The sequence below is a fragment of the Limulus polyphemus genome, unplaced genomic scaffold (genome assembly GCF_000517525.1).
Source record: "Limulus polyphemus unplaced genomic scaffold, Limulus_polyphemus-2.1.2 Scaffold294, whole genome shotgun sequence".
Lineage (NCBI taxonomy): Eukaryota > Metazoa > Arthropoda > Merostomata > Xiphosura > Limulidae > Limulus > Limulus polyphemus.
Genome location: NW_013665904.1, coordinates 578,850 through 594,483, shown reverse-complemented (window position 1 = coordinate 594,483; position 15,634 = coordinate 578,850). Strand labels below are relative to the sequence as shown.

Sequence of the window (15,634 nt, the reverse complement as noted above, 5' to 3'; positions counted from 1 at the left end):
TGTAATTCAATACAAAGCTTATAGGTCTAAATAAAAAATATATTAATGTGATGTACATGTGTTGGATAAGAAAATTACTGAAATTGTATGCATCTCACGAACCCATCTGATCTCATCAACTCTGATGTCTTAATAAGACCCATTCAAGCGTTCATTGGTCGCTTCAACAAATACATTATCCATTCAATAATTTTATATACGTATATGAATCATATACAATCAGACATATAATCCATTAAAATAAATAATTTCCTGTAAACGTTTTGTTTTGATTTTAATTATCACTTGACACACACGTTATTTTACAGACAAAACGCAGCTTCCAGAAACTTCCTCACGGGAAGAAACGAAAACTCCTTTCCTTGGCATTACTGTGGATTTACCTATTAATGCTGGTGAGAGATGATCATGCTGAACACTCCACACTTAACTAGTCTTGTTGTCTGATATGAATTCGAGAACTTCTTAGAGGATTTTACAAAAGTTGACGTTGGGAAAGCATGAGTGCTAAACCTAGCTGGGCAGTTCCAAACAACTTTTGCAATTAGATAATATAATATAGCATGAAGGCCTATTTTAGAAAAGAACACCACGCATATGTAATGTTCTAAAGAACCTAACTAGTAACTACAACGAAATTAACAAAATTTATTGAACGACATTTTCAAATAACACTCGCTTGAGATGCATCACTATGATAAGCATGGGGCTTTGCAAGTTAATGTACTCTAAAATATTCTTACATCACGGAAATGTGGCATTACTAAAACTCCAAAAGCGAACTATTATGCTATGGAAATTCGTAATTTCTGTCATTTTGTAATATATTAAAAAAGAAAATCGTTGCCTCTTCTTTTTGCGTTTTTTTTTTGTATATTGATCGAGCCATGTTTAAGCATCGTACAATAAGATACAGATTACTTTATTAAATTTCATTTTATTGTAAATGAATATTGTTAATATTGCACGTTGTTCTATGAATTTAATAAATAATTTGATAACTTACAAAAGCCAACTATCTTATTTCGTAGAAGTTTTTCATTGTTTCGATACACACACACACACACACACATATATATATATATATAAACACACAGACATCTCAAAAATTGACATTTTACAAACTTTACAAGAAGACTGTCATCGATTTGCTATATAAATTAGCTTGTGATTGCAGTAAATTAATCTTACAGGAAACTATTTGAAAATTAGAAGATAAACAATGTCTTTCTTTAACATTGATCTATGTGGCATTGTGTCTACGTGTTTTCCCGAAGTCGCTGGTGTAATTTGGTTCCATTTTTATTCAAGTTCTGTTCAGAGGCTTTCTTTATTAGAGTTGGTACTTCTCTCAAGCATGAAGTCCAACAAGTTCCAAATTTATTCTATAGATTTTGTGGCGGCTATCATATGCTAAAGATCTTCTGAGCTTTCTTTCTTTATCAAATAATTTCGAAATTTCTAATAAGTGTTTGGAGTCGTTATCTTTTACATATATGTAGTTTGACCAATCATTTGAAGTCGTTGTCTTCTACATATATAAAGTTTGACCAATCATTTGGAGTCGTTGTCTTCTACATATATGTAGTTTGATCAATCATTTTCTTTCCAGAAGGTATAGCATGATGAACTAAATATACTTGGCGTTTATGCTGTTCCATAATTTCACCAATTTTGTGAAATAACCAAAACCATCCACAGATGTCTCACCCCTAATCATTACAGAGCCTCCAGCATGTTTAACTGTTGGCACAGAGTGCTCCTTCTGCAACTTCATATTGACTCTTTGGCGAACATATACACGCGTGGTTGGAACCCAAAACTGTTCCAAAGACCAGGATACATGTTCTTTCACAGGCGTTATTCTCTTTGCTATATTCTATATGTGCAGTAAGTAGAGCTTTCATGCTGCTACTCTCCTCTAAAGGCCACACTTCTCAATAATTATTGAGACTTCAATTCTTGAAGAAACTTTATCTGTGCATGACTTGTTAATGTTATCATAAAGGTTTTGCGCAGTGTTTCTAAGGGTTTTTCAGTGGATTGATGTTTAGATATCTAGCGCCTCTTTCCGTGAGTTTTGTTACCTGTCCGTGTAAGACTTGGTTTCCGTGTATTTGTACAATGTGCACTTCGCAGTACTTGGTGAACAGCATTCAACAATTTTTCTTAAATTCTAACAATCACCATCTAAAGATTTGTCTTTATTAAAGGTGTTAATTCTCTCTGTTTTAGAATTGTAATAATAAAAACACACTATATTAGCTGAATTGGGCGATAGTTTTGAGGGAAAACAATATCATCTCTTATATGTCAACATGTACATGCATAAAAAATCAAAATGTGAACATATTGAATGACTGCCTTTAGTTTCTGTAAAAGTAGCCAATGACAATGTCGTACTTAGATTAGATATCTTGAATTATTAACAAATCTACTACACCACTTAACCAGTTGTGACTATGTACTACTCTCTTATTCTAAAATGACTGTGGACTTATACGCTAAAAACTAAATTTCAAGATAGCCCATTGTGTAGCTTTCTGCTTAAGTACAAACAAACAAACTTGTACGTTGCATATGAAAGTCATGGATGAAGTGAAAAATCAATGATTTACTTGTATTGATGTTTTTTCCAACATTTTAAAATACAATAGTTTTACTTCATATACACAATTAACCCAAACCACGGGTTATTATATGGTTATTATAGTTATAATATACTAGTACATTTTCTAAAAGCCATAAAAGCTACATCTATCAATCGTTCGACGAGTAAATGAAATGATGAAAATAAAAAAGATGAACATCTGGGTGAAATCGCAAAAAAATAGACAAAAATTTAAATAAATATAAGGATATATATATTAATTTGTTTGAATTTCGCGCAAAGCTACACGTGGACTATCTGCACTTGCCGTCCCTAATTTAGCAGTGTCAGACTAGAGCGAAGACAGTTAGTCATCACCACCCACCGCCAACTCTTGGGCTACTCTTTGACCGCCACAATATAACTCCCCCCACGGCTGAAAAAGCGAGCATGTTTGGTGTGACGGAGATTCGAACCCGCATTTTACGAGTCGAGCAACCTAACCACCTGGCCATGCCGGGCCCGGATATATTCATATTTTCTGTAGTTCTGATATAGCTTGGAGAATGGAGGAGAAAAGCATATATTCAAAAAGTAGGTTAGAAAACAAAGGTTTTAAAACACTAAATTAATAATTATAAATCTGTCATACTCTGATACGGTCACTGCTTCTCACATATCGTGTTTTTACATAATTTCACGTCTTAATGTCTTATATCTCGTAAATAATTAATTTTATATACGTCATTTGAAATGTGTGGTCCTATGAATAATACAAAGCTTTACTTTTGCAGAAGCAACAAAATATTATTGTTCATTTTAATGCCATCTAGTGGTCATTATCTAACTATAATATTACCGTAATTGTCTAAGATTAATCGATCAGAGGAACACGTTACAAATAATTTAAAAAAAAGAAAGAGGAAAAACGGAAGCTTATCGTTTTAATCAAATAAAGATTTTAAAAAGTTCTATAAATTCAGAAAATAATAGCTGATGATGTTGCTTGTTATATGTACCTTCGACCTGGAATTGGTGTAAAATATTTTGTTTTAAGATGTATATAGTTGAATAATAGCAATGTAGTGGCAATAATAGTTTACATTGAAACCGTAGTCGTGGTCGTATTACTGATCACTGATAATAAATTAAAATTACATAAACATGTTCATTTGGCGGTCTGGTAATATATATCAAACATTTACAAATATTTTAAATACTTCGAATTTAATAAATAACCTAACATTACATATCGATTAACAAACATTAACACTTTGCCTAACATTAATGAAAGATTGTTCGTTGGATTTCTTACAAAATTATTGAGGAATATCCGCGCTAGTCGTTCCTAATGTCGGGCTCCCCAGTGGCACAGCGGTATGTCTGCAGACTTACAACGCTAGATGCCTGGTTTCCATACCCGTGGTGGGCAGAGCACAGATAGCCCATTGTGTAGCTTTGTGCTTAACTTCAAACAAACAAACCTAATGTCGGAGTGATAAATTAGACTAAAGGGGAAAGCACCTAGTCAGCACCGCTAACCGCCAACTCTTGGGCTACTCACTCTCGTCAGGCCGAATTATAATACACCCACGCCCCAAACTGCGAAGCACGTTTTTTCTTTTGCGTTTTTTTTTTGTATACAGTAACGGGACCCGATCTGTGGAACTATAGTCCGATACACCAACCACTGCGCTGCGCTAGACTCGTTAGTGAAAAAAATAGTGCAAATTTTCGAGCGTTTACGCAAAGCCACATCGGGCTATCTACTGTGTCCACCGCATGGAATCGAACCTCAGATTTTAGCATTGTAAATTAGTAGTGTTACCATTGTCTCGCCGGGAGACATTTTCGAACGTAACAAAAGAACGTTGAATTACTCTGAACATATATTTTGTTTTTTATGCTATCATCATTTTTGATTGTAAGTGGAAACTTGCATAAAATGGCTCTGCACGTACATATGTTTAAATTTATACACGTGTACAAGCATTGCAGTGTATAAACTGTGAATAACAAATTTCATTTGAGCATTTTTTATTTTTTTATTTTTTGGTAGCTGTATCCTAATTAAACATGATCTCATGAGCAGTATTAAACTCGTAATAAATGCTAGGGATTATCAAACTCGAAGGCTTAGCTGCTGCCGCACATCCAAATTTCGTCATTAGTTTACATTCAGCAAGTCGCCCTTACTGCACGTTCTTCTTCGTCATTCTACGCGTAAATTGCACTTTCACGTGATGAACCATTTTCTTAAAAGCATGTCATGTGATAAAGGGCGTCAACCGTTTCTGTAATAAACTTAAAATGGTCTACGCCGCCTTTTATTTGTAATGTTGACGTGGGCGTTGAGTCTATGGTCAGAAAAATCAAAACAAAAACATGCATTGTAAAAGTTTATAGAATAAATAAATAAAAGTACTAGTAATTAAAAACATTTGCATCCATCTAAAACATTTGCATCCTTAACCTATTACAAGTTATGTATTTTATAGAGCATTCTATAATGAAATCAAAATTCCCATGAGTTCATCTATTTTATTGTATTTAATGAACCGCTAAAGAGTTCACAATACCTCTTCAGACACAAGTCCTTTTTGAAAACTGGTTGTCGTTACTTCACGCACCTGACAACTTACACAGGTTTAAATTACTACAGTTAATCACATTTTTCCTTATAATAATCAGTGTAAGCCTCAGTGGGTCTTAGGTTTCCATTTTCGTCAATAAGAAAATATCTGTAAAGAAATTGTACAATTGCTACTGAAGTGTTTATTTATGTCAAATGAATATTTATAAATATCAAATATTAAATAAAAAAATTATATTTTCATTTTTATCGAAAAATACTGGTATGTAATGAATATTTTTTTTTCTCTTTTACGTTAATGTTAAAAATTTGTAATTGGATCAAGTCCACACACTCGCACATATGAAAATATTTAAACTAATGTACAGTGTCCGTTTCAAGTGGCAAGTGTTTTGCTAGAAGGGCTTTGAATTTTTGTTTCATCGAAGAAAAAAAAAAGGCACCAGAGTTGTGTTAGTTATCTAACAAATTTAATGATTCATTGTTAGTGGGCTCAGCACAAAAAGTCCATTGTGTAGCTTTGTGTTTAACTACGAACAAACAAACCGACCAGAAACAAATTCACATCAAATAGTATTCCAACGGTACGTTCTCATTTTTCTCAATTAACATTTTATAATTTTAAGCTCTTATAATGTTATAATATAGACAGGTACCCAAAAAATTTGATCTCTAAAATTATGCAATATTCTACGTTTATGCAATAACTAGCTGAAGTGCCGTTCCCTTGGACGTTATGTAAATTTATCATTAATAAAAGGTTATCTTAGGACATGAAAACTTGATTCCTTTATATATAATTGTAAAAAACGCCCATAAAAACTGCAAAACACAAAATGTGAAATCGCAACTTTGCAAGTATCTCCGCATGCATCCAACAAATCTTCATGCCAAATTGAGTGAAGATCCATCAACAGGTAGCGAAGTAGGAGTACAAAAAACGCCATAAAAAACGCAAAATTCAAAACTGAAAATTTGTATGTACTCCCGCATGGACCTGATGAACCTTCATACTAACTTTGGTGAAGATACATCCACAGCCCTCGAAGTAGTTACATGGACATACAACAGACAGTACTATTATATTTATATAGATACATAAAATTACTTATAACAAAAAGTATATTCTGTTCTATAAAGTTAGAAAGCAACAATATTTCACAGTGACTGAAAATGAACTCGTATGCTAAAAATAACGTGCAGTTTCTTAAGGAGTATTTTTTAAATGAAGCAGGAAATTATGTAATTTTATATTAACTATTTTGCATTCTAATTAATTCTATACATTTTTATGCGATCTGGTAAAAACGATTTGTTACCATATTTTTTCCCTTTCGGATGAAATACTTTTTTTTTTTTTGCTAATAAGCGAATAATTACTTGTTGTACAGAAAAAAGTAGTCGGCGTTTTCTATACGTATTTATGGTGAATAAACAACCGAAATGAGATGATTAACTTAAAATAATATTCCTTTAGTTCTCACCTTTAATGTGAAATTCTGAAAGTCTGTATTTATTTACCCGCAAGTTAAGGTACTTTCTCGGTATGACTGAATTGAAAATTAACATGATTGCTGAATGACGAAACGTATAAAAAAGTTTTACTTCAATATTTGAGCAAAAAAATTGCTCTATTAATTAAATAGTTTTATTTTTAATTTCTATTTAGATCTTATTAAGTACAACATCGATGACGTTTGAAAAATCTCGCATCCTGCAAGTGTTTATACATAAAGTAGCAACAGAAGTTCACAATAACCTTGTGACTTTTCGAATTGTCTTAACGACATTCAATTTTAATAAACCCAGAGGACAGTATGTTTAGCAAATGTCCAGTAATGTAGGGATTTTATTCTCCATGTACAGTCGAGACGGCTTACTCTGCTACGAGATCATTAGCCATATCAAGTGATATGTCCATTACATCCCTATCTTGTTTGGGTATTTCCTTCTAGCTCAGTAACCAGCCTTACATAGCTTTTTTTTTTTACTTAGCGATAATGTTTTTCCTAAAACTTGTTTGTTTACTTTTTTATAAGATGGACTACGTGAGTTACTGGGTTATAGATTGAATTATAAAACTTTATAAATTTTGCATAGAAGATTGATTTGTTCTATTAAATGATAATAAAATTATAGTTACTGCTAAAACCAGGTAAGCGCTAGGCTTGTAGAAGAAAGATGATGATGAACGAAACTAAGCACTCTCGGTCTTGGCTATTCGACTGTTTTCGACTTTGGAACGCTCTGGATAGCTGAAAAGCGGCATTTACATCGGAAATAGAGCGACTATGCCAGGTAGCTCTTCATATCTGGATTCCGATAACCTGTAGAGAAGAAACGCTAGGTAACATTTGCATTGCTTTAATACGGACGTCTGTACCATCTCTCTATAGAGAGTACTAGCGCACTCTCCGATTATACAATGGACCAACTGTTTAATGACTCTAGTGAAAAAAAAATCTTTAACATATATATATACGCAAAGTTCTGCATAATGTTTCCGTCATATTTTTGTGAACTGGTAAAAGGTTTCATGTAGCTGAAAAACCGTAATTGGAAGATTATTATAATTGAAACAGTCGTCGTACGAAAGAAGATCAATTTGGATCACAGAATCTCTATGATTGAATATGCCTCCTAAAGAGATTGAAGCTGTTTTTAATTAGGTTTAACATGAACGTCTTACCGGTACTTAGTTTCGATACAGCCAAGTCTATCTTGTAAACTCATTAGATGTGATCAAAGATACAAGATCTTAATTAATCTATATTATGTAGAAACGTTTATAAATATCAAAATATCTCTCTAACAACTAAAACCTCATTATTAAAACATACATTCTTTTAATTAAATTTAGATAAAAAAATCGAACGTAAACATTATTCGCGACTACATTTTACAACAACAATACCAAAACAGTTAACAGATAGTATTTTAATATCACTTGAGACGCCTCTCAGAACATTGATGAAAATCGTTCTGCCAATAATAAACTCGGTGCAGACTAAAGAATTCATGTAGAAGAGTAGATATTGCTGACAAATTTCAACACATTAACATTACAAAACTATAAGCAACTCTTTACTAACCGCAGTTTTATAACTTAGATTAAACAAATTTAGAGCAAAATATCTCACAAAATAAAATCTTAAGTGATTCATCTAAGAAAGGAATGATATTCGGCAAAGAGCTACTTATATTATAAAATAATATCTTAACTGTTTTATCTTTGTTGATATATCGGAAAAAACAAAATGTTCTCTTAATTGACATAAGCTTCGACAATATCACAGGTTTTGTATTTTATGTTTCCTTTTGTGATCTTAAAGAATAATAGCTATAGAGCTTAAACGAAACACAAATAACGACCTGTAGGAAAGTTGTCGTTGGAGCTTAATTTTGAACCATTTATGAAATTAAGTTAAACATGGGTCCCACTCGGTTTCACCTTAGCGCTGTCACAGAAATAGGATATAGGACGTTTCTATCAAGTAAATGGAAAATATGATTTCTCCATCTTGGGCTGGAGAATTAACTTCCATTAATTTAATAATTCAAAAATGATAACATATGCGTAGTAAAGTACATTAAGTTATTTAAATAGACAGTGGCTTAAGTATCCAACACCAGGTACTATCCTTCATAGAACAACATTTACACAACTTAACTCCTATTTTTCATCTCACAAGAATTTCATTTATGAAGTTCTCATCATCCGGAAACTCTAAAAACGAAACGCCGACCTCGTTATTCTTCAAACATGCTCAAAACTGAACACGCAATTAAAACTGTAAAAGAGGAAAAGGATAGACAACAGTTTAATAGTTCAGGAACTGTCTTTCATACGAAAAACCAACCTGAAATACATTTAGAACTTTTTAGTTGAAAGAGATGCTTTTAATAGCTAAAATGTACCACAGGTCAAAGTTCTGCTTAGTAATCTTAGGAATGCTTAGTACACGTTAAACACCAATACTACTATAATACAGAAGTTGAGTACTTTATTTTAAAACGATTTTGGAGCATCTCATGTCGTTACAATCCATATTACTACTTTCGATAATGCTTTAACTGACGACCACGAATCTTCAGAATAGCCTTGTAGCGTAGTTGCAAAAGGTTCCGTCAAAAGACTTTCATGACAAAAGCACACTTCTGTTACTTTTTAAAAATATATGTAGTTTAGAGAGACGACAGTTTGGTCGCACAGAAATTCATAGGCGTTACTTCCCGTTGAACTGATAAGCTCCTAGAGAAGCTCCTTCTTGATTATGTTACGCACTGTTTCCTGGGACACGTGGTTTGTTTGTTTGTTTTTGAATTTCACGCAAAGCTACACGAGGGCTATCTGCGCTAGCCGTCCCTAATTTAGCAGTGTAAGACTAGAGGGAAGGCAGCTAGTCATCACCACCACCGCCAACTCTTGGGCTACTCTTTTACCAACGAATAGTGGGATTAACCGTCACTTTATAACTCCCCACGGCTGAAAGGGCGAGCATGTTTGGTGGGACAGGGATTCGAACCCGCGACCCTCGGGACACGTGGACTGGTTTTGCTACTGCCTTTTGTGTTTATAGATTCTCCCGTGCTATATGAGCTGCCTCACTTTGTTTACCAGCCCTTGGGTACGATTTGTGGCAGGTCTCTTTCTGGGTGGTTCTGGTGTCCCAAATTGATCAATATGACTTTGTTTTACAGTGCTATCAAGTAAAAGGGATATTTTATTCTTGAAAATTCTAAATCCCCGATATGAACACAATTTTATGATTTGATGGTATGATATTTTTCGTCAGAAATGGCTGCTTTGTTGGTGGCATCACACTCCCTACGTAATACCAACGAATGTAAACATGAAGTTCTGGTACATTCCGTTCCAACACGACTTTGTATCGGCTGTAGCTGTAACGTGACTTGCTGTTTTTTGTTTTCAAAATCATTGTAAAATAAAGTACTCAACCCCATCTATTTGTTTAGGTTTTGGCCACAAGAAGACATTACACACAAATTACTTAACACTAAGGCAACTCGTTATATTTATTGTACAAAATGTACTAAATCCAACATTAATGTGCAACTACAATACAAAAATTGGAGGGGGGTAAGAGATGACTTTCAAATTCTTGACATTAGAAGGCATTAAAAATCATAACCCATGGAGGCACCATATGATTGGCAAGCGTCACAGTTATAAACTTTTTAATGTCTATATGATTATTAAAGCCAAAAATGTTTGTCTTGAAAAGTTTAGGTTTGTATTATCAGTGTACTAAGCGGAATATAATTATTCAAAAAACCGCTTCTTTACAACTGCAGATGGATTGCACCAAATAATCCAAAAGCCGCCTCTTCACAACTGCAGATGGATTGCACCAAATAACCCAAATAATTAATCCAAAAGCCGCCTCTTCACAACTGTATGTGGATTGCACCAAATAACCCACATAATTAATCCAAAAGCCGCCTCTTCACAACTGCAGATGGATTGCACCAAATAACCTAAATAATTAATCCAAAAGCCGCCTCTTCACAACTGTAGGTGGATTGCACCAGATAACCCAAATAATTAATCCAAAAGCCGCCTTCTCACAACTGCAGATGGATTGCACCAAATAACCCAAATAATTAATCCAAAAGCCGCCTCTTCACAACTGCAGGTAGATTGCACCAAATAACCCAAATAATTAATCCAAAAGCCGCCTCTTCACAACTGCAGGTAGATTGCACCAAATAACCCAAATAATTAATCCAAAAGCCGCCTCTTCACAACTGCAGATGGATTGCATCAAATAACCCAAATAATTAATCCAAAAGCCGCCTCTTCACAACTGCAGGTAGATTGCACCAAATAGCCCACAACTTTATTCACGTGAAAATAAAAATAATAATAATTGTAAGAGGGTAGAATGTTTGGTGGGTTTGTTTTTCTTTGTTGAAGTTCACCGTAAGCTACTCGAGGGCTTTCTGCGCTAACTATCACTGATTTATGTGTGATACGCTAGAGGGAAGGGAGCTAGTAGACACAACCAACTGCCAATTGCTGGGGTAGTATTTACCAAACAAAAATTATATTGACCATCACAAGTTGATAATATAACGCCCCTACGGCTCAAATGGTGAGCATATTCTATAACGAGGCTCGAACCCGCGACCCACGGATTACGAGTCGAGCGCCCTAATCACCAGGCTATGTTTGGTGGAATATTTGAGTTTGTTATCATCAGAAGGCATCATAGCATTAATCCAATAAAACTTAAAAGGCTTATCCTCCTGAGACGTTGATTTGATGTACGACAAATGTAATTTGTAAAAAAAAAAACATTACTTCCCCTTAGTTATTATGTACAGAATATATATGAAAAATAACATAATTAAAATAAAATTGATAGAAAACAATTTCAGAAACGCAACGTCTCCAATGGCTTTGACTTGATGTGGTATGTTAGCTTACTAGCTCAACATGTTAAGAAAACTAATTTTACTCTTATGTTGTTTATATTTTAATTATCCTTTTGTTCATTTTTAATATACTGCAGAATGTTTATAGAGTACTAAAGAGGTTTACTTAGAATAGCTTTTCGAGCGACGCATGGATATATAATATGACTACTTTTACACCTGATGTATGTGGTTATTTAAGTCTTTGCAAATTCATTAATAAATGTGGAAACAAGTTCAACATTGTAGAATTACAGACACTTTTTAATTGTAAATTGTCAAATGAAAATATTGTTCAAAATTGCAAAATTACAGAAACTTTTCAATTGTAAATTGTTAAATGAAAATATTGTTTAACATTGCAGAATTACAGACACTTTTCAACTGTAAATTGTTAAATGAAAATATTGTTTAACATTGCAGAATTACAGACACTTTTCAACTGTAAATTGTTAAATGAAAATATTGTTCAACGTTGCAGAATTACAGACACTTTTCAACTGTGAATTGTTAAATGAAAATATTGTTCAACATTGCAGAATTACACACACTTTTCAACTGTAAATTGTTAAATGAAAATATTTAGCAATATTCATGATGGTAAAAACATTGAGGATCAAACCCTATAAAACCCTAGTACTTTCGACAAGTGGATGCGAATCACCAGAAGTAAAGCTTGATTAACTGTCGAAACAATTGGGGTTTATTTTAATGAAAATATTCATCATGATATGTAAAAATCAAATATGAATATCATTTTAATATTATTTGTATGTTGCTACCTATATGTGTAACGAATAATATTACTTGTAATAACTGTGTCTTTTTATTACTCCTTTCTAACAATAGAGAAATTTTATCTTTAAGTTTCTTAAATAAATGACTAATTTGGGATTATCATAATATTCAAATTTTTGTTGTTTGTTATTAAGCTACACAATGGGCTATCTGTGCTCTGCCCACCACGGGTATCAAATATCAGTTTCTAATAAGTCCGCAGATATACCACAGTGCCACTGAAGGGGAGTGGCGTGATATCAATGTTTGTTCTGGTTTTTATAACTGCTGTAATAAGATTTTATGTTAAGAATTGAATATTAATTGCCATAACATTTGATAAATTGGTTTGTTTGTTAGTTCTTAAGTACAAAAATCATAAGAAGCGATTCGTGCTTTGCTCACCGCGAATATCGAATCCAGATTTTTAGCGTTATAAGGCGTCAGATTTACCACTGAGCCACTGGATGGGGGGTGGATATACCGAGTTTAAATAATATTGTTAAAACACTTATTGGTAGTTTTTCCAAAACCACATATATGTAATTGATTAGTAGTTATGAAAATTATGCTTATTTGGATAAAGTTGAAAGCATTTTGTCTAATAAAAGTAATTAAAAACAAACTTAACAGAAAACTTACCTATCGTAGAAATGCTTATTACAGTAAACTATGAGTTTTAGTTTAAAAAGATAAAGACTATAATGGCATTTATACTGTTATAATAAGATTATAAGGTTATCGAAACTATAAAAATAATACTGGGCTCCAGTCCATGCTATTAAATATTGGTGGCTATAAATGTTTCAGTGAATTTTCTTGAAGTAATTGTTTAAAAGCCTACTAAATAATGACAGTTTTCTTCCTTGACTTCCTGTGGAAATAAGAAAATTGGATCAACTTATTTTTCTAGCTTGGATATTGAATCCTTGCCCAGTTAATGTGGAGGTGATTAATCTCAGTGCTATATTTTTAGAAATGCTTTTATTGATAGTATGTCTAAATCCATTATTTTATGGCTAAATCCATTCTTTTTTGTGTTGTTAAACTTTTGGAAGCTGCTAATGAACAGCCACATTTTGGTTTAATGGAGAATTTATGATGCAGTAAGGGGATCCTAGTTTGTCAAACCTGTTTTTCTCTTATTATAGTCCTCCAGTGGCACAGCGGTATGTTTACGGGCTTTCAACGCTATAAACTGGGTTTCGATACCCGTAATGAGATTCGTCCCTTAAACTGTGATGTATTAATGTTGCTTTTAATGAAAAACAAATTTTTTATGTATTACAGATTCTTTGCTTTAATTTCTGATTTTTGAATATTATGTTTAATGTGTAAGATCAATGTGGTTCCTTTTTTATTGGAGACTAAAATGATCAATAAATTAAAAAAAAGACACTATTTTATCATAATCTTGTTCTCGATGGTTATTTTCCCACATTTTCAGTTTCATTATTTACTTTTTTAAGTCTCTTTTTTTCACAAAGTGTATAAATCTGTGAATTCAAGTAATATCTTACAACTGTTTTTTTTAATCTGTCCCTAATTCACACATACATGCTTAGCGAAGGATTTAAGAAACCTCAGCAAGTATACTATATTTATCATATTATTATTTATATGCTTCATGCTCTCAATATCAATATACATTGGAAACAAAATATTTCCTTTAGATAAATCTGTAGACTTAAATCCTGCATTCAATTCAAATAAAACATTTTTCGGTTTAGGCGTTTTATGACGATTTACTGAAATACCAGTTTCATTGGTTACGTTAAGGCTCAACAACGCTTGTGAACCAAATCCTCGAGTATAAAAGAACATTCCAGAACCTTGATGGACAATAATTTGGATAGTGTACGACACGTTGGTTTTAAACGGCAATGCCAGAGATTCCTAAGAGATTCAAGAATAGCCATCCCTAAATTAAAATGGTTAACTAAAGAGAGAGAGAGGGCAATAAATTTACAGAAGTCGCCGTCCATCATAGGGCTACGTAGACTGTAACAACCAGTCAGGCAACAAAGTTTTAAGATAATTAAAAAATAATTGGTTTAAACTGATTTTTGCGTTGATGAAAATTTAAAGGTTCGTTAAAAGCAGTTGGTTTGAACTCAAGGAAGATTTTATATCCTGTTTATTATTATAGTTTATATTTTGCTGTTGTTAACATCAAACAACTTTATATTGAAAATATTGTATAGACGATAGATCCTAACCTTGATGCTTTGAAATTAGATTGGGCTTCTTCATATAATGTAAGAATACATGGTAAATAATAATACCGTTTTTCAATCACATAAGCTTTGAGCAAAGCGTTTCATCTTGACAATTTGGTTGTAACATGATGTGTAGTAAAGTTACGTGGTATTATATTGCCAATTTTTAATTTTGTATATTCATTTCCTTGTTCTTATATGAAAGAAACAACATTTCATTAATAAATATTTGATTACACATTCTTCTTTTGACTTCACATGACTTCCTTAACATAATTTTTCAAAGGTAATAATGTTATTATATCATTTAGAATGCACTAATAATACGGAAAAAAGGTTCAAATTAACTTTAAACGAACGACTACTAACTCAAGAAAATTATATTCATTTTTTTTGTTCAACGTTTCTTCAATGGTACTTGATTGAGAGCACCTGTCTCATAATAATATAGCCTTCTTAATAGCAGGTTGCTCCAGACGAATCATTAAGTGAATAAATAAAAATAATTTCCTGTAGTTAGTAGTTGCTCGTGTAAACTTAATTGGGTCTAATTTACTCTAGTATACACTCTGATGACTTAATATACATTTACTTGTTAATCCAACAAAAGATCATTCCAACGTCATAAGTATATATATGTTCATAATATTTTTATGCTTCATTAGAAAAAATATCCTTTTTATAAGATTCAATAAAATCTATAAAACTGCTGATAAAGTTAACTTGAAAAATATTGTTTCCATATAATCTGACTGCAGGTCAGAACAATAAAATATTCAAAGGTGGACTTCGAATTGTGTTTGTTTGTTGTTAAGAACAAAGCTACAGAATGGGCTATCTGTTCTGTGCCCATCACGTGTATCGGAACCCTTCTTCACTTCCAGTACTCATCATTATAGGAATATCACATTTCATGGTGTAGTGCCTAGTTTTGCTTATCATCGAAATCCGTTTTTTTTTTTTTGCTTTATAAGCCGTCAGACTTGCCGCTGAGCCACATTGAGGGGCTTACTTCCA

At 32.8% G+C, this 15,634-nt stretch overlaps 1 protein-coding gene across 3 annotated transcripts in view; it reads left to right on the top strand.

Moving 5' to 3' along the window:
* LOC106457122 (potassium voltage-gated channel protein Shaw-like) overlaps positions 1-15,634 on the top strand; it is a 172,767-nt gene that overhangs the window by 88,117 nt on the left and 69,016 nt on the right. The window lies entirely within an intron of this gene.